This window comes from Scyliorhinus torazame, chromosome 6 (genome assembly GCF_047496885.1).
Source record: "Scyliorhinus torazame isolate Kashiwa2021f chromosome 6, sScyTor2.1, whole genome shotgun sequence".
In the NCBI taxonomy this organism is placed as follows: Eukaryota; Metazoa; Chordata; class Chondrichthyes; order Carcharhiniformes; family Scyliorhinidae; genus Scyliorhinus; species Scyliorhinus torazame.
The window spans coordinates 317,864,625-317,884,100 of record NC_092712.1 but is presented as its reverse complement, the minus strand read 5'-3'; positions in this window follow the sequence as shown (position 1 = coordinate 317,884,100).

Sequence of the window (19,476 nt, the reverse complement as noted above, 5' to 3'; positions counted from 1 at the left end):
AAGTCGGGTTTGTTTCCAGGTGGATGAAGTTGAACAGTTAAGAATTTTACATTCAACTTGTTTCAAACTTTAGTTAGCCCAGGCTCGGAGTACTGTGCACAATTCCAGTCAACATGTTATAAAAAAGGTAAAGGGAAGACTGTGCAAAAAAAAACCAAGATTGAGAGATGATACCAGAAATGTGGAACATACTTATCAGGGGAAGGTGATTAGACTGGGTCTCTTCCCCTTGAAAAAAGACTGAGGGGACCTAATAGAGGTCTTTAAAATCAGGAAAGATTTTGATAGAAGTGGAGTGTTTCAACTTGTAGGGAAGCACAAAACTAGAGGTCAACAAAAAAGGCAGCCATCAAAAAAAAAATCAGATCGGGAATTATGGGCAGCACAGTAGCAAAAGTGGATAGCACTGTGGCTTCACAGCGCCAGGGTCCCAGGTTCAATTCCCAGCTTGGGCCACTGTCTGTGCGGAGTCGGCACGTTCTCCCCGTGTCTGCGTGGGTTTCCTCCGGGTGCTCCCGTTTCCTCCCACAGTCCAAAGGCGTACAGGTTAGGTGGATTGGCCATATTAAATTGCCCTTAGTGACCAAAAAAAGGTTAGGAGGGGTTATTGGGTTACGGGGATAGGGTGGAAGTCAGGGTTTAAGTGGGTCGGTGCAGACTCGATGGGCTGAATGGCTTCCTTCTGCACTGTATGTTCTATGAATTCAGAAGAAACACGTTCCCCAGAGAACGGTGAGAATGTGGAAGCCGCCTTTACAGGGAGTGTTAGAAGTGAATAACACTGATTTAATTAAGGGGCAGACAGACGAGCGTATGAGGGAGGAGGGAATAGAAGGTTACGTTGATAGAGTTATATATTGGAAGGCAAGGGGTGGAGGATAAATACCCTCCTGGAGGGTTGTACAGGATGCCTGTTTCTACGCCGTATTTTCTGCGTGATCCAGTGTTGGCGCCGGTTAGTTCAGCTGACTGGCTGGTTGTTCATAACGTGGAGCGACGCCAACAGCACAGTTTCAATTCCCGTACCGGCTGAGGTTATTCATGTAGGCCTTCTCAACCCTGTCCCTCGCCTACGCAGTGCAGGCTCTCAGGTTAAAACCGCTTTTTCCCTCATAAAGCGGGAGAGTAGCCTCTGGGTCTTTTCCATGCCCATACACAGCCTCTGAAAAGGGAAACGATGAGGAGTAATTGAGGCATAAACTCCTGGACAAGAAATCGTGCAATTGGGCTTGCAACTTGACCAGCCATTGACCTAGAGGACGGAGCCATGTGAATATTTTTGAGGCAGGTGACCCCATCGATGGCTGTCCCACCAAAGCCATTCCCGGTCACTCAGGTGACCAATGCCTGAATTGAACCAATGAAAACTGAGCATACCTTTCCTTAAATATTTCGCTCAGGTTCTGAAGGCACAGTGTGGGGCCTATGCTTGTTCTCGCCGGTTCGATTGAAAGGTGGTGCTGACTTGTAATTCCTGAGGCACCCCAGGCAAGTCCTTCAAGTGCACTTCAAAATATAAAATGGTCTTGACTAAACAGGGACTGGCTGAAAGAAGTACCCACCTTCTCCACTGGGTTCCCGTTAACCTGCACCCCAGCCACAAACGACCCCCACACACCTGCCAAAAATGTGCCACAGTTCTTCGATATCATTAAAAACTGGATCCGGGTCAAAGCCAATACTTTATCTTTACAGCCTCTGATAGAATATCAATGTGCATCCAACATTTCCTATTTTTATTTCAGAAAGAATAATGCATTCTTTGCAACTGTAACAACTGTATTGACAAGAAAGTGTGATCGTGAGGCTCGCATCATTTAAAGGATATCAAAGGCCTTGACGATATAGTTTGTGACATTAGTGTACGAACGCTGATGGCATTCACATGGCATTACTCAATTCGTCATTTCAAAATAAATGGGTCAGTGCCCATGTTAAAATAATGGGCATTAGAAAGTCACGTTAGGCAATTGTACACCAAGATCACCGACAGCAATTTCTGGACTAGAAGCTGCATTAATATTCAGAACTGCCAACCACTCCAAAATGCTCCGCTTCACAGCAGTTCTTGGCCTGAAAAGGATTTTTTTTTAAACAAGGAAATGGCAACATGATCAGAAAACAGAACCAGGGAATATCTCACACAGCCTGAGAAATGCTCAGGTTTTTAATGTTACAGGCAGGAGGGGGCTTAATTCAAAACAGCCTGATTTCCCCGCCCCCCTCCCCCTCACCAAATATCCATAAACAGAAAGGTGCTTTTGATTATTGATCTCTCCCTTCATAAGATGCGCCATATTTTCCCCAACCCTTTAGTTTTGGAGTGATCGAATGCTCTATTAATAACCCCACAGAAAACCCGAGGTAGGGTAAAGTCAGAGGGTTAGTTTATTTTACACACACTCAAAAAACAGGGGAAGAGAGCTCACAGCATTCCCCCTTTTCTACTTCATGCAGTAAAAGAGGGATAAGTGAAATAAAGAGGTTCAGGGCCAAGACGGCAGGCAAAGTAAGAATTATTGTTTCATGCGAGTCCAGAATCAAAAGTCTAACAGTATGCTTCTTCAGAGAGGTTGGCCGGCTGATGTGGGATGATCCACTTTTCCAGAAGCGCTGACATGTGGTGCAGTGCTTGTACAGAATGGTGATGTCAGGGTGCCCAGGTGGCACTGCCATGCTGGCAGAGGCACTGCTGGAGTGCCAGCCTGGCAGTGCCAAGGTGCCCAAATATCATCTTGCCCACCCCAGGGATTGGGCCTGGGGTGCCCTGCCCTTACGAGGTGGGGTGTGGGGGCCTGAGGACCCCCGAATTGGTAAGCTGGGGAATTGGGGCTCCAGAATCCATGGCGTGGAGGGGGGGGGGGGTGGGGTGCAGAGATCTCTTCCTGCACTGGTGAATTGAGCTCGTTCGTGCAGGAAATGGGTCTAAGTGTGGCCTCGGAGGGGCCTTCCTTGGTGGGGCCCAAACATGAAGCAGAGACCCATTCCATACGGGGTCGTTCAACACTCCCAATACGCGACTCTGTTCCTTTCTCATTAAATCGCGGCCCACGTATCACAATCCAGAATGATTTTGAAATGACTCCCACCACTTAGAGCAACAATGATGTGCCTCCATGTTAAGAGGTTAAGTAGTGTTAGCCATTCGTGATATTTTGCCTCCACTACGTACAGCTAATCAGGGCAGTACTAGCTAAATGCAGCACAACAGCAGATGTTAGCATGCTGCCTGCAATTCTATACACAGGCATGGATTTATTGCACATTGTGATCCGAGCACCCATTTTCAGGAATGAACCAGTTGCCACCCCCAAACCCCAGCACTCCTTCTGCTATTACAACTGACTGTCTTCATGTGTTCAAAAATAGAGTAAATTAACTGTTTGCATTTGGCGTCATCTTACCAAGTGTTTACTCAGTCTGCCTCCTGGGAGATTGCAAGAAAAAATATGCGTGAAAGACACAACTATCCAATTCAGGTCCTGAGGGGGTTTGATTGATATAAGTCAGTGTGAGTCAATTTCACAAAAATAAATTACAGGAATGACAAATGCCACGGAACATAAGGACAACTTTATGACAGGCTTGATTTGCTAATGGGTTTGGAGCTTTCTAATTTTTACACAATCCCTATTTGCAACCTCTCCTCGTTCAAAATGAAATTGATTGCTTAACAGTTAAGAGTACAGTGAATAAATATGTGTACCCCCATAATGTGACACTTCCTAACTGTGGTATTATCATAAATATAAGAACTGCGAGGGTTAGTGAAATGTATAACTCAACCACCAGAGGGAGCTTGATGTACAAGTATATAAGACACTGATGCTAAGCCTTATGGGAGAGAAGTGAAGAAAATAGCTAGAGTAGAGACTGAAGGAAAGATAGTGAGAGCAGATCATAGTTTATTATAGTGTAGAGATTAGTAGTGGATGAGTGTAGATTATATGTTAACTATCAACTGTGTATTATTTAGGACTCCATGCTGAATCCAAATTAGTAGTATTAATACATTTATAGCATTGTTCAAGTTAAAGCTATTTTGTGGTCTTTGTGAATAATACACCAAACATCCTGAAATAAGCGACACAAAGAACACCACACTAACAATGGAAATGTTTGTAGATCAGGTTGGGCTGGTTTAGAATCTTTCAACTGAATAAGTTATTTCCCTTCAAAGAACCAATAATTTTGTTAAGGTTTAGAACCATTAAAAAAATTAATTGATGAGTTGCAAATATTGCTGGCAGGACCAGAATTTATTGTCCGTAACCCATTTGTCCTGTCCGGGTGAGAAGGACTGAACTGGCTCCCCCCTATTCAATCTCAATCACAACAAAGCTTTGAGTTTCTTTTTCATGAGGACATCTACCTTTTCCAAATCAGAATGCATTTAACTATTTAGGCTGTGAACAATAAGGAGCCAATCAAACAAAGTTTTATTGAGTCAAGCAAAGAGAAAGTTAATTAACCACAAATATCACCAACACACCCATCACACCAACACACACATCACACCAACATACACATCACACCAACACACACATCACACCAACACACACATCACACCAACACCCACATCACAGCAACACACACATCACACCAACACACACATCACACCAACACACACATCACACCAACACCCACATCACAGCAACACACACATCACACCAACACACACATCACACCAACACCCACATCACAGCAACACACACATCACACCAACACACACATCACACCAACACACATAGAATCATAGAATTTACATTGCAGAAGAAGACCATTCGGCCCATTGAGTCTGCACTGACCCATTGAAAGAGCACCCTACTTCAGCCCACACCTGCACCCTAACCTGGTAACCCAGTAACCCCAGCTAACCTTTTGGACACTAAGGGCAATTTGCATGGTCAATCCGCCTAACCTGCACATCTTTGGACTGTGGGAGGAAACCGGAGCACCCGGAGGAAACCCACGCAGACACGGGGAGAACGTGCAGACTCCGCACAGACAGTCTCCCAAGCCGGGAATCAAACCTGGGACCCTGGAAGTTAGAGTTCAATTTAAAAAAGGTTAAATAATGTATGGGTAAGTGTCGTTTGCTTGTCCTTGAGGTGTAGATTTTACACATTGCAGCTGATTTGGGTTAGTTGGTTTCCTGGATGTGTTCAGGTGTAAAGGATGATGCAATATTACAAGATCTTGGTTCGTTGGTAGGTTTCTGGTAGAGTTAGGTTCTTTAACCAGGTGACACTTATTCCGAGAGAGAGAGAGAAAAAGAGGAATAAAGAAGAGTGAGAGAGTGAGAAGAAAGATAGAGAGAAAAAAAGAGAGAAAAATGTGAGTGAGTGAGAGAGAATAGAGAGACAGAGATAGAAAAGGAATGCAGGGAGTAAAAAGAAAGAGAAAAGGGAGAGATAAAGAGAAAAGGAAAGAAAAGAGAGAGTGAGAAGGGAGAGACAAAAGAGAGGAGAGAGAAGAGAGAGAAAAAAGAGAGAGAAAGAGGGAGAGAAAAGGAAAGAGGAAAGAGAGAAAAAGAGAGAGAAAAGACAACAAAGAACAAAGAAAAGTACAGCACAGGAACAGGCCCTTTGGCCCTCCAAGCCTGTGCTGACCATGCTGCCTGTCTAAATTAAAATCTTCTGCACTGCCGGGGTCCGTATCCCTCTATTCCCATCCTATTCATGTATTTGTCAAGTTGCCCCTTAAACGTCACTCTCGTCCCTGCTTCCACCATCTCCTCCGGCAGCGAGTTCCAGGCACTAATACTGACGACCACATTCACCCCCTATTAAAAAAAGAGTCCGGCGTGGGTGGTGGCCTTGCATTACAGAGTGGTAGAAGTTAAGGTTATGAAGGTACCTGGTATACCTCCGTACAGTGTTTTGCCTCATTATATCGCAACTATTTACAAATTTTATTTACATTTCAGAATAGTCCATCGGGGGCCCTGACCATCCTCTGGGATCATCATAGTTTTGGTGGTGATGCAGGCGGCGGCTCGGGCGTCTGTGGCTCCGGGAACAAGGCTTTGGCTTCTTCGGCCGCTTCATCACCCCTAGACGGGACCGGTGGGGGAACCGATCCACCTGGGAAGGGGCGGCTGTGGGGTGTGCCGGTGGGAGGGAGGGTGGGACTAGTGGTGGGGGTGTGTGTGGCGATCCAGCGGGCGCCAGGTCCCGTATCCTGTCGGCCGTCGGGGTATGCCACGTAGGCGTACTGAGGGTTAGCGTGGAGGAGATGGACCCTCTCGGCCAATGGGTCCGATTTGTGCGCCCGCACGTGTCTGCGGAGCAGGATGGGTCCAGGAGCTGCCAGCCAGGTCGGGAGCGAGGTCCCTGAGGAGGACTTCCTAGGGAAGACAAGGAGACGTTCGGGAGGTGTTTGGTTGGTCATGGTACACAGCAGTGACAGGATGGAAAGGAGGGCATCCGGGAGGACATCCTGCCAGCGGAAGACAGGGAGATTCCTGGACCGTAGGGCCAGTAGGACAGTCTTCCAGACCGTTCCGTTCTCCCTCTCTACCTGTCCTTTTCCCCAGGAGTTGTAACTGGTCGTCCTGCTCGAGGCAATGCCATTGCTGAGCAGGAATTGACGCAGTTCGTCGCTCATAAAGGATGACCCCCTATCGCTGTGTATGTAGGCGGGGAAACCGAGCAGCTTTTATGACGGTGGCTGCGGTAATGTCGGGGCAGGGGATGGCGAATGGGAACCGGGACTACGCGTCAATCACGTTCAGGAAGTACATATTGCGGTCGGTGGAGGGGGCCTTTGAAGACCATACTGAGGCACTCAAAGGGACGGGAAGCCTTTATCAGGTGTGCTTTCTCTGGCCTGTAGAAGTGCGGCTCGCACTCCACGCAGATTTGGCAGTTCCTGGTGGCTGTCCTGGCCTCCTCGATGGAGTAGGGCAGGTTGCGGGTCTTGATGAAATAGAAGAATCGAGTGATCCCGGGTGGCAGAGGTCCTCGTGGAGGGCACGGAAGCCGTCCACTTGTGCGTTGGCACATGTGTCGCGGGATAGGGCATCAGGAGGCTCATTTAGCTTCCCGGGATGATACAAGATCTCATAGTTGTAGGTGGAGAATTCGGTCCTCCACCCTAAGACCTTGTCGTTTTTTATCTGTGGATAAAAAATGCCCCACTGTGCATTATCGAACATGAAAGCAACCGACTGTTGGTCAGTGAGGAGAGTGAATCTCCTGCCAGCCAGGTAATGCCTCCAATGCCGCACAGCTTCTACTGTGGCCTGGGCTTCCTTTTCAACTGAGGAATGGCGGATCTCTGAAGCGTGGAGGGTGCGTGAGAAGAAGGCCACGGGTCTTCCCGCTTGGTTGAGGTTTGCAGAAGGAGGAGCGGGCAGGGCAGCGCTGTTGAGGGTGCTTGGCCTGCCCGTAGAAATAGCAGCGGGGCCCCCCGGGGTTGCCAGGCCGTCTCGCAGCACAAGCTTGTGGGGGGATGGGAGATGCATCGGGGTTGGCCGTGGGGGGGTTCCACGCAGCCCAGGGATGTAAGCGTGGGCGTTTCGGGAGGCCACATCCAGGGAGCTGGCAAGGGCCCCTGCCTCTTTGAGGCCTAGTCTCTCTTTCTCCAGCAATCGCTGGCGGATTTTGGAGGACAGCATACCTACAACGAAAGCATCCTGGATCAAAGGTTCTGTGTGGTCGCTCACCGAAACCTGCGGGCAGCTGCAGTTTCTCCCCAACACCAGGAGCGCACAGTAGAACTCCTCCAGCGATTCCCCAGGGATTTGTCGCCTCGTCGCTAGTAGATGTCGGGCGTAGACATGGTTTACAGGGCGAATATAATGTCCTTTCAGTAGATCCATTGCAGCCTCGAAGTCATCCGCATCCTCGATGAGGGTGTAGATCTCTGGGCTCACGCTCAAGTGCAGAATTTGTAGTTTCTGGTCTTCCGTGGGTATGTTTTCGGCCGTCCCGAGATATTCATTGAAGCACGCCAGCCAGTGCTTGAAGGTTGCCGCAGAGTTTGGCGCATGGGGGCTGGCACTCCGACTTGATTCGGAGCTCCATTCTTTAAAATCTATTGTAATAAATAGATGCTCGATCAATAACTCCAAAAGCGAGATTGGAGACAATTGAAGGCTTTATTACACTAGATGTTTCCCCCAGCAGCGCACGTACAGAAGGCAGCTGCTGGGGCGACACGGGCTCTTATACCCCGGCTTGCTGGGCGGAGCCAGCAGACAGGTTGAACCAATGAGAACAGAGTACCTTCTGCACCAATGGTCTTCCGGCATTACAGAGTACCGTAATACCTCTAATACTGACTACCACAGAGGTTAAGGCGCAGTGTTAAATTTCTAACAGTTGCCCAAGAGTAAGTAGCAAGACACAAAGCGCGCCCTCGCAATCTGTAAATCAATGTCGATTGACCCATGATAGCCATTAATAGAAGCTTACCCTGTCAGTAATGCTATGATAGGAACAAGCCAGGATTGTTTACCGTGCACATTCATATTCAGCAAAAGAGAACTGGAATGAAGAACTCAAGTTGTGGACACAAAAAAAATCTTTAAAAGGCATCACATTAAACAAATACTATCAGCAGCTGCTGATGTATGGTCGTTTAATGGTGGATGGGGCACTCTCAAGCTTGCTGAATAATAACGCAAATTAACTGTTTGTACAGTTCGTACTTGAGGAGGCAGCAGGCACTGAAAACCCTTTGAGGAAACCATCCCAGTCATCGTAGAACATAGATATTATCAAAGCAGATTCAGAGGGTGAACGGAGCACTTCTCTCAATCTCAGGGTTAGTACCAACTTGTTCCTTTATGTCTTGTTCTCTCTGTTCGATCGATAGCTTACAGACATAAAGGTTGATGTTGTGAAATAATTCGCGAAATTCCCAAATCACACTCAATGCCCAGAGTGCAATTTTATGAAATTGCCTCTGAACACAGCTTTGCTAACACAGCAATCAATATATTGTGCTGACTCAAAATGCTTCTTTCAGGCAGCATCTTTGACATGTTTTGTAGGCCTGAATAGAAAACACTGACTCTTCAGATAGATTGAGCAATCCAACACTCCATGGTATGTCCAGCCACCTGTATCATCCTTACCAACCACTAGCATAGCTACACACGCACACAAACACACACACACTGGTAACAAGCTTCTGAGGGTAGCACCAGGTGTGTCACAATACATAGTTGAGGGTGGCACGGTGGCACAGTGGTTAGCACTGCTGCCTCACAGCGCCAGGCACTTGGGCTTGCTTTCGGCCTTGGGTGACAGTCTGCGTGGAGTTTGTACTTTCTCCCCGTGTCTGCGTGGGTTTCCTCCGGGTGCTCCGGTTTCCTCCCACAGCCCAAAGATGTGCAGGTTAGGTGGATTGGCCATGACCAATGCGTGGGGTTACAGGGATAGGGCGGGGAGTTGGCCTGGGTTGGGTGCTCTTTCGGAAGGTCGGTGCAGTCCCGATGGGCCGAATGGCCTCCTTCTGCACCGTAGGGATTCTATGGAGAAGTAAGGTGTTGTGGCAGTTACACAGTAAGCATCTGCTGCCCAAATCCCTTTCCTTTATGTCTCAGGCACTCACCCAATTTACTTTTGGAAGAATCAAAGCTATTTGCATCAATAGCTTCCTGTGGCAGTTCCACATTCTAACCATTCTCTGAGTTAATACATATGTAAATATTTCCCTGTTGGATATATCAGCCATCACCTTGTATTTATCGCTCTTAATTGACCTTTTGGAATCAAGTGCCTGTCACCTCGATGATATTGTTGATAATGCTCCTTTCCCTAACCAGGAAGGAATGGAAGGTACTAAATTTGCGGGCAATGGTCATCTTACTTGGTCAGGACCAGCAGATTTTGTTTGCCTGTTTGTGTCAAGTACAGGGTTCGTTTTAAGGCTGAAATGGGAATGTGGCCCCTCGGTGAATGGTAAAAGTGAGACTCGGACTGTTTTAAGCACTGGAGCCTCATTCACATGATGCCTGTCGATTTCCCAATCCAGAAGATCAGGAAGTCAGTGGAAAACGCTCGCCTGACCATTATCAGGGAGGTGGCCGGGAGAATCCAGGTAGGACTATCGCAAGCTTTTTGGGAGAGGAATCGAGCGAGGTCAGATGAAGCGTGGAGAGTTTGGGGCTTCGTTGTGAGACGCAGATGGTGGCTCCGGACTCACAGAGATACAAAACAAAAATCAAGGTTTGGAAGTTTGTTTAGTGTGCCCTTTCTGGCCTCTTGCTGGGCTGAGATTTCTTTCATCTTTTGACTGTCACGGAAGCCACCAGTTCTTCTGCTCAGCTCTCTGGTGGGTGTCCTTGCTTCCTGTATTTCAAATTGCAGTCATCAGATTGAAATGGGAAAGGACTGAGTTCGCCCCATGTCCATTGTAACTGCCCCGTCTCAGCATTTGTACACGTGGAGGGAGTTAGAATCAATGCGATAAGATCATCTAAAGAGGGGAAAAAAATCCCTGCAGCACCTGTTTATTTATTTTATTAATTTTTAACTATTGTGGGCTTTGCTGCCTTGGGAAGGTGATGGTGATCTGCTTTCTTGAACAGCTACAGTTCATTTGGTGTAGGTACACCTACAGTGCTGTTAGGGAGGGAGTTCCAGGATTTTCACCCAATGACAGTGAAGGAGCGGCGACCCCGTGTCTGCGTGGGTTTCCTCCGGGCGCTCCAGTTTCCTCCCACAAATCTCGAAAGACGTGCTGTTAGGTGAATTGTACATTCTGAATTCTCCCTCAGTGTACCCGAACAGGCGCCGGGTTGTGACGACTAGGGGCTTTTCACGGTAACCTCATTGCAGTGTTAATGTAAGCCTACTTGTGACAATAATAAAGATCATTATATATTTCGAAGTCAGGATGGTGAGTGAATGTGAGGGGAACCTTCAGGTGGTGAGGTTCCCATGCGTCTGCTGCCCTTGTTCTTCTACATGGTAATGGTTGTGGATTTGGAAGACGCTGCCTAATGAGCCTTGGTGAGTTCCTGCAGTGCATCTTGCAGATGGTACTACTGTGCGTCGGTGGTGAAGGGAGTGAATGTTTGTGTAAGGGTGTCAATCAAGTGGGTTGCTTTGTCCTGGATGGTGTTGAGCTTCTTGAGTATTGTTGGCATTGCACTCATCCAGGCAAGTGGAGAGTATTCCATCACACTCCTGACTTGTGCCTGGTAGGTCATGGACAGGCTTTGGGGAGACAGGAGGTGAGTTACTCACCCCAGGATTCCTAGCCTCTGACCTGCTCTTGTAGCCACAGTATTTATATGGCTGGGGCAGTTCAGTTACTGGTCTGGGGTAACCCCCAGCTTGTTGATAGTGGGGTATTCAGTGATGGTAATGCCATTGAATGTCAAGGAGCGATGATTTGATTCTCTCTGATTGGAGATGGCCATTACTTGGCACTTGTACGGCACGAATTTTACTTGCTACTTGTCAGCCCAAGCTTGCATTTTGGACATGTCTTGCTGCATTTGCAAGCAAACTGCTTCAGTGCCTGAGGAGTTGCGAATGGTGCTGAATATTGTGCAATGATCAACACAGCCAACTTCCTCACATCTGACCTTATGATGGAAGGAAGGTTATTGATGAAGCAGCTGAAGATGGATGAACATCGGATACTACCCTGAGGCACTGCTGCAGTGATGCCCCAGGACTGAGATGACTGACCTCCAACAACCACAACCGTCCTCCTTTGTGCCAGGTATGACTCCAACCAGTGGAGAGTATTCCCCCTGACTCCCATTGACTCCAGTTCTGCTAAGGCTCCCTGATGCCATACTCGATCAAATGCTGCCTTGATGTCAAGGGCAGTCACTCTCATCTCACCTCTGGCATTCCGCTCTTTTGTCCATGTTTGAACAAAGGCTGCAATGAGGTCAGGAGCTGACTGAACCTGGCGGAACCCAAACTGAGCATCCATGAGCAGGTTATTGCTGAGTAAGTATCGCTGGATAGCACTGTTGATGACTCCTTTACTGATGATTGAGAATATACTGATAGGGTAGAAATTGCCCAGGTTGGATTTGTCCTGCATTTTCTGTATAGGGCATACTTGGGCAATTTTACACATTGCTGGGTAGATGCCAGTGTTGCAGCTGTACTGAGACAGCTTGGCTAGGGGTGTGACAACTTCTGGAGCTCAAGTCTTCAGTGTTACAACACCCTGGACATTCTGAATTCTTCTTCCATGTCCCTGAACAGGCATCGGAATCTGGCGACTAGGGGCTTTTCACAGTAACCTCATTACAGTGTTAATGTAAGCCTACTTGTGACAGTAAAGATTATTAAAATAATTAAAAGTGTTTGGTTCTCGGCTGCCCACTAATTTACAGTTCCCTGGTTTGTAGCTTGAACCAAAATTAAAGTTTATTTATGACAGAAGTAAAGATGAGATATGTAGTAAATATTACAGAATAATGGCAAGTTAACCAACTACCCCCCCCCCCCTTTAAATGCCCCACCCTCTACCCAGCCACACATGAGACAAACAAACAGAGAGGGGTGGAAAGGGGTGAAAATAATCAGGAGTACAATAAAAAGGAGGATAAGAGTCCTTGTTTTCGGTATTGGATTATTTGTGTCAGGTGGTCCTCCCAGCACACTGAACAATCAAAGTCACCGGTGTATGGTTGGTGATGGAATCCCAAAAGAAACATTTGCGCAGTACTCACAGGGGTAGTAGGAGCCCTCCTGGAGAAGCACTTTAGCCTTTGTTGAACTAGGCCCTCAACTCAAAGGATCACCTTTAGGCCTATTTTCTTGACTCATGTCAAACCCAGCACTCAGCCCAAGTTTTGAATCTCGCTCCTTTTTGCACTTTCACCAAAATGTTCCGCCACCTTGCTGGGGAAAGACAGGTGTTCTTAAAGGGGATGTTTAGAGAGGCTTCAACATCTCAGAGAGAGAGAGAGAGAGAGAGGGAGACAGTATCAGAGAAGCTCCTTCAGCTTCGGAACTCAAAGCCTAACGGGACACAACCCAGCCTTACTGGGGTGATAAACAATCCAGAGGAGTCAATATCCAATTGCCACCAGTTCCCGGGCAGAATAAAGTCCGCATTAAAGGCACCGCACATTAACCGTCCATGGACTAAAATTGCAATTGCAGAATTAAAAGAAATAAAAGAAAAGGAGGAAAGAATGTTGAAACAATAGGATCCTTACAATTGCCAGAATACATAGAACATAGAACATAGAACATAGAAAATACAGCACAGAACAGGCCCTTCGGCCCACAATATTGTCAGGACACACAGCCTTTGCAGTATCCAGTGACTTCAGCCATTTCTTTGTGTCACGGGGAATCGAATTAGCTGAAGACTGACATCAGTGAGACTGAGGACCTCTGGAGGAGGCCGAGATGGATCATTTACTCGGCACTTCTGGCTGAAGGTTATTGCAATTGCTTCATCTTGTCTTTTGCACATATGTGCTGGGCTCCTCCATCATTGAGGAAGGGGATATTTGTGGCGCCTCCTGTACCAGTGAGTTGTTTAATTGTCCACTCCCATTCATGATTGGATGTGGCAGGACTGCAGAGCTTAGATCTGATCCGTTGGTCGTGGAATCGCTTAGCTCTGTCTGTTATTTTCTGCCTATGCTGTTTGCCACACAAGTAGTCCTGTGTTGTAGCTTCACTAGGTCGCCACCTCATTTTTCCGTCTGCCTGGTGTTGCTCCTGGCATGCTCTCCTGCACTCTTCATTGAACCAGGGTTGGTCCCTTGGCTTGGTGGTAATGGTAAATTATAATGTTCTTGTCGGATGGCCTTATTTATATTACAAGAACATTTGCAGCTAAAACTACAAATTATTTATTAACATTAACTGTGGGTAAACTATGTATAAAACAATGGATGAATAACAGTAAGATCAAGCACAAGAAACCTCTCTCCAGCTTCCTCCAGCCAGTCTGAGGTCAACTGACTCTAACATTCACTTATATCCCTGTGAGATTCCTAGTGGTCAGTCGATGAATTACAACACAACCATGAAATCACTACATGATCAATTCAAATGACTGCACTTCACTTCCGGCGTCTAACCAGGCAACAATCTGCCGATCTGCATTGCCCAAATGATGGACATAATCGGAGAGCAGCTTGCAGCACTGTAATTTATTGCCTTAAACCCTGAGTGAACCAATACAGAGACAGAAGAAGAACGTGCATTTCTCTCACTCCCTTTCATGATCTCAGGAAGTCAGAAAACACTTTACAACCAGTGGAGAATCTTTGAAGGATAGTCAATGTTGAAATGCAGGAAATTGAGCAGCCAATATATGTGTAGCGACCTCCCACAAACACAGCAGTGTTATAATGGCCCGATAATCTGTTAATAAGTTTCACCTTCCTGCTGTGAGACTGCTGAATCTGTGATGTACAACGCTGTGTGACTTCAGTAACATTGCGACAATGGGCTGCTCAGAATTATGATGGTCGACTAGTCTCGATTGTATCATCGCTCAGCTTCTACCTCATCATTAGTTCGTCATTTTTCTGACTAAATCTGAAAGCTGACTGTCGGTCAGATTCGCCAATAGAGGGCACGATCCAACGGCCAAGCAGCGCTGGAAAAGCATCTCGCCGCGCTGCAGCGTGGCCATCGACAGCCGGGAGACCCCGTTCCCGGGATCTACCCGGCTCGCACGCCTCACGGGATTCAACACGATCTAGCGAGACGTTGCGGATGTGAATCCCGCCCGCAATGCATATCTGCATATTAGAGTGAAGCAGCGAGCCTGACTCGAATGTACGGATTCCCGACGTACCTGGGATTCAACTCCTTTGCCTCAGAGACCTCGGGCATGCACCATTCAGCATTGGTCCCCCACAGAGGGGGAGCAGATAGGATGAGAGTTGTGGGGATCTCCCAGGGGATGGGAGGCACCCAGCTGCGTGCCCTTTGAGCAGGGTGGTGTACAAGCGATTCTCACTCCACAAACAAACCTCAAGAGAAAGAGAAAGGTAGAGAGAGGTTAAGAGAAGGGGCTGAAGGGAGGTTCAAATCGAAGAGTGTTGAAGAGAAGGCTTTGAAGTTTGGGAGAAATGTATGAGGATAAAGAGGTTGAAGAAGAAAATTCCAGAAGGCTGGCGTCTCTGCTGCCATTGATGGAACAGACGGAGATATAAGGCTGTGAAAGTATGAAGGCGTGGTAAACCACTGTTACACCTGTATTAGGTGATGTAAGGTAGGACCTGTACTACAGGTTCGCCGGTAGCCCCTGCCTGCTAGCTCCGCCCAGTAGGAGGAGTATAAATATGCGTGTCCTCTATTCAGCAGCCATTTCGCCAGCTGCTGTGGGAGGCCACACAACTTACTGCAATAAAGCCACAGTTGTATCCAACCTGAGCCTTTGTACAATTGACCGTGCATCAATTTATTGCTCTAAGATTTTCTAAAAGATGGACCTCGCAATCAAGCGACGCCAGAAAGGACTTTAATCACTGGCTAGCCTGCTTCGAGGCCTATATCAACTCAGCGACCACCCCTCTGACGGAGGCTCAGAAGATACAGATCCTGTACTCAAGGTTGAGCTCCAGCGTGTTTCCGCTGATCCAGGACGCCCCGAACTACGCGGACGCCATGGCGCTCCTCAAAGAAAACTACGCACAGAAGATGAACACGCTCTTCGCCAGGCATGTACTCGCCACTCGCTCTCAACTCCCTGGTGAGTCCATAGAAGACTTCTGGCAGGCCCTAATCCCACTCCTCCGAGACTGTGACTATCAGGCCGTTACGGCTACCGAACATTCTAACCTTCTCATGCGCGATGCTTTTGTAACTGGGATTGGGTCGGACCTCATTCGCCAAAGGCTGCTTGAAGGGGCCACGCTCGACCTAGCGGGGACTAAGAAGCTAGCACTCTCCATGGCAGTCGCCTCACGTAATGCTCAGGCCGACCCCTCCGGCCGCACGGCCCACCCCTCCTATCCCTCGTGGACCCCACAAACGGCCGCCCCAGCCGGGGCTTTACCCAGCCAATACGCCTGCGCCATACGCCAATCAGCCCATCCCGGGGGTCGCCGATTTTACTTCTGCGGCCAGCAGAAGCTCCCTCGCCAACGCTGCCCGGCCCGCGCTGCCATTTGCAAGGCTTGCAGCAAAAAGGGCCACTTCGCCGCGGTGTGCCAGGCCCGCGCAGTCGCCACTATCGCCCCTGACCCCCAAACCACACACAATGGGCACTGCCATCTTCGTCCCGGACCACGCGCGGCCAGTGGGTGCCGCCATCTTCATGTCCCGGGGCCACGAGCAGTCAGGGGGCGCCACCATCGCCCCCCCCCCCCCGCAGTCCACGTGCGGCCCATGGGCGCCGCCATCTTGTCCAGCCCCCGCAACGTGCGGCCCATGGGCGCTGCTATTTTGTCCCCCGCAGGATCTTCAGGTGCCGCCATCTTGTCTTCCCCACGGGGCATGGACGCCGACAACATTCCACGAACTGGGCCCCCCACGCTCCCCACCTTCGGACGCCAGCGACGACCAACCGCAGCTCGCCTCAATGACACTCGACCCCAGTCTCGTCCACACAACCTGGCCACCGCCTCGACTACGATGAAAATCAACGGCAACGTGACCTCTTGCCTGCTGGACTCCGGGAGCACCGAAAGCTTCATCCACCCGGATACGGTAAGGCGCTGCTCCCTCGCTATCCACCCCGCCAATCAAAGAATCTACCTGGCCTCCGGATCCCATTCTGTCCCGATCCGGGGGTTCTGCACGGTCACACTCACGGTCCAGGGTGTAGAATTCAGCAGCTTCCGCCTCTACGTCCTTCCTAATCTCTGCGCTGCTCTACTACTCGGCCTGGACCTCCAGTGCAATCTCTAGAGCCTCACCCTCAAATTCGGCGGGCCCCTACCACCCCTCACTGTGTGCGGCCTCGCGACCCTAAAGGTCGACCCATCCTCCCTCTTTGCCAATCTAACCCCGGATTGCAAACCCGTTGCCACCAGGAGCAGACGGTACAGCACCCAGGACAAGACCTTCATAAGGTCCGAGGTCCAGCGCCTGCTTCGGGAAGGCATCATCGAGGCCAGCAACAACCCTGGAGAGCTCAAGTGGTAGTTGTTAAAACTGGGGAGAAGCACAGAATGGTCGTGGACGACAGCCAGACCATCAATCGGTACACGCAGCTCGACGCGTACCCCCCCCCCACGCATATCTGATATGGTCAATCAGATTGTGCAGTACCGGGTCTTCTCAACGATAGATCTAAAATCCGCCTACCATTCGTAAATCGGACCGTCCATACACTGCTTTCGAGGCAGACGGTCGCCTCTATCACTTCCTCAGGGTTCTCTCCAGCATCACTAACGGGGTCTCGGTCTTCCAAAGGGAGATGGATCGAATGGTCGATGGGTACAATTTGCGGGCAACCTTTCCGTACCTAGACAACGTCACCATCTGCAGCCATGATCAGCAGGACCACGATGCCAACCTTGCTAAATTCCTCCGCTCCGCCACTCTCCTCAACCTCACCTACAACAAGGAGAAGTGCGTGTTCAGCACAACTCGCCTAGCCATCCTCGGCTATGTGGTCCAGAACGGAGTTCTGGGGCCCAATCCTGACCGCATGCGCTCTCTTATGGAGTTTCGCCTCCCCCACTGCCCCAAAGCCCTCAAACGCTGCCTGGGGTTCTTCTCCTACTACGCCCAGTGCGTCCCAAACTACGCGGACAAGGCCCGCCCACTCATCCAGTCCACCCACTTTCCCCTTACGGCCGAGGCACAACAGGCCTTCGCCCGGATCAGAGCTGATATAGCCAAGGCCGGGATGCACGCAGTAGACAAGACACTGCCCTTCCAAGTAGAAAGCGATGCATCAGACGTCGCACTTGCCAACACCCTCAACCAGGCAGGCAGTCCCGTGGCATTCTTTTCCCGCACCCTTCATGCCTCAGAAATTCGGCACTCGTCTATCGAAAAAGAGGCCCAAGCTATCGTTGAAGCTGTGTGACATTGGAGGCATTACCTGGCCGGCAGGAGATTCACTCTCCTCACTGATCAACGGTCAGTAGCCTTCATGTTCAACAACACGCAGCGGGGCAAGATCAAAAATGATAAAATCTTGCGGTGGAGAATCGAGCTCTCCACCTATAATTACGAGATTCTATATCGCCCCGGCAAACTCAACGAGCCTCCAGACGCCCTATCCCGAGGTACATGTGCCAGCGCACAAGTTGACCGACTCCGGGCCCTACACGACAGCCTTTGTCACCCGGGGGTCACACGGTTGTACCATCTTGTCAAGGCTCGCAATCTGCCCTTCTCCGTCGAGGAAGTACGGACAGTCACCAGGGACTGCCAGGTCTGTGTGGAGTGCAAGCCGCACTTCTACCGGCCAGACCGTGCGCGCCTGGTGAAGGCTTCCCACCCCTTTGAACGCCTCAGCGTGGATTTCAAAGGGCCCCTCCTCTCCACCGACCATAACACGTATATTCTCAGTGTGGTCGATGAGTACTCCAGGTTCCCCTTCGCCATCCCATGCCCCGATATGACGTCTGCCACCATCATCAATGCCCTCAACACAATCTTCGCTCTGTTTTTCTTCCCTGCCTGCATCTTCATACCTCTTCATTCACCTGAGGAAGGAGCAGCGTTCCGAAAGCTAGTGACATCGAAACAAACCTGTTGGACTTTAACCTGGTGTTGTAAGACTTCTTACTGTACATCCACAGTGACAGAGGATCCTCATTCATGAGTGATGAGCTGCGTCAGTTCCTGCTCAGCAGGGGTATCACCTCCAGCAGGACGACCAGCTATAACCTATGGGGAAACGGGCAGGTAGAGAGGGAGAACAGGACGGTTTGGAGGGCCTTCCAATTGGCCCTACGGTCCAGGAACCTCCCAGCCTCTCGCTGGCAGGAGGTCCTCCCTGATGCACCACACTCCATCCGGTCACTACTGAGCACCGCTACGAATAACACACCCCATGAACGTCTTTTTGCCTTCCCAGGAAGTCCACTTCTGGGGTGTCACTCCCGACTTGGCTCGCACCTCCAGGACCGGTCCTGCTCCGTAGGCACGTCCGACTCCACAAGGCGGACCTGTTGGTGGATAGGGTGCATTTGCTCCATACCAACCCCCAGTATGCCTATGTGGCGTACCCCGATGGACTGTCTCCCTCAGGGACCTGGTACCAGCAGGTTCCACTCATACACACTTCCCCGGCCCGGCGCCACCGTCCCCTCCCCCGGCGCTGCCAACATTAACCCCATCAGGACCATCCCTCCTTTCCCTGCCCATGCAAGAGGATGAAGAGGATTTTGGCACGCTCCCGGGGTTACCCGACATCAGGCCAGCACCGACTTCACCAGCATCGACATCGCCGCCACCGTTATGTCGCTCCCAGCGGAACGTCAAGGCACCAGACCGATTGAATCTCTAACTGGCACCGGACTTTCAAAAGACATTTTTTTTCTCTCCTAATAAAACACTGCACATAAATTCACCACTGTATATAGTTCTCCACCACCCCCGCCGGATTCAT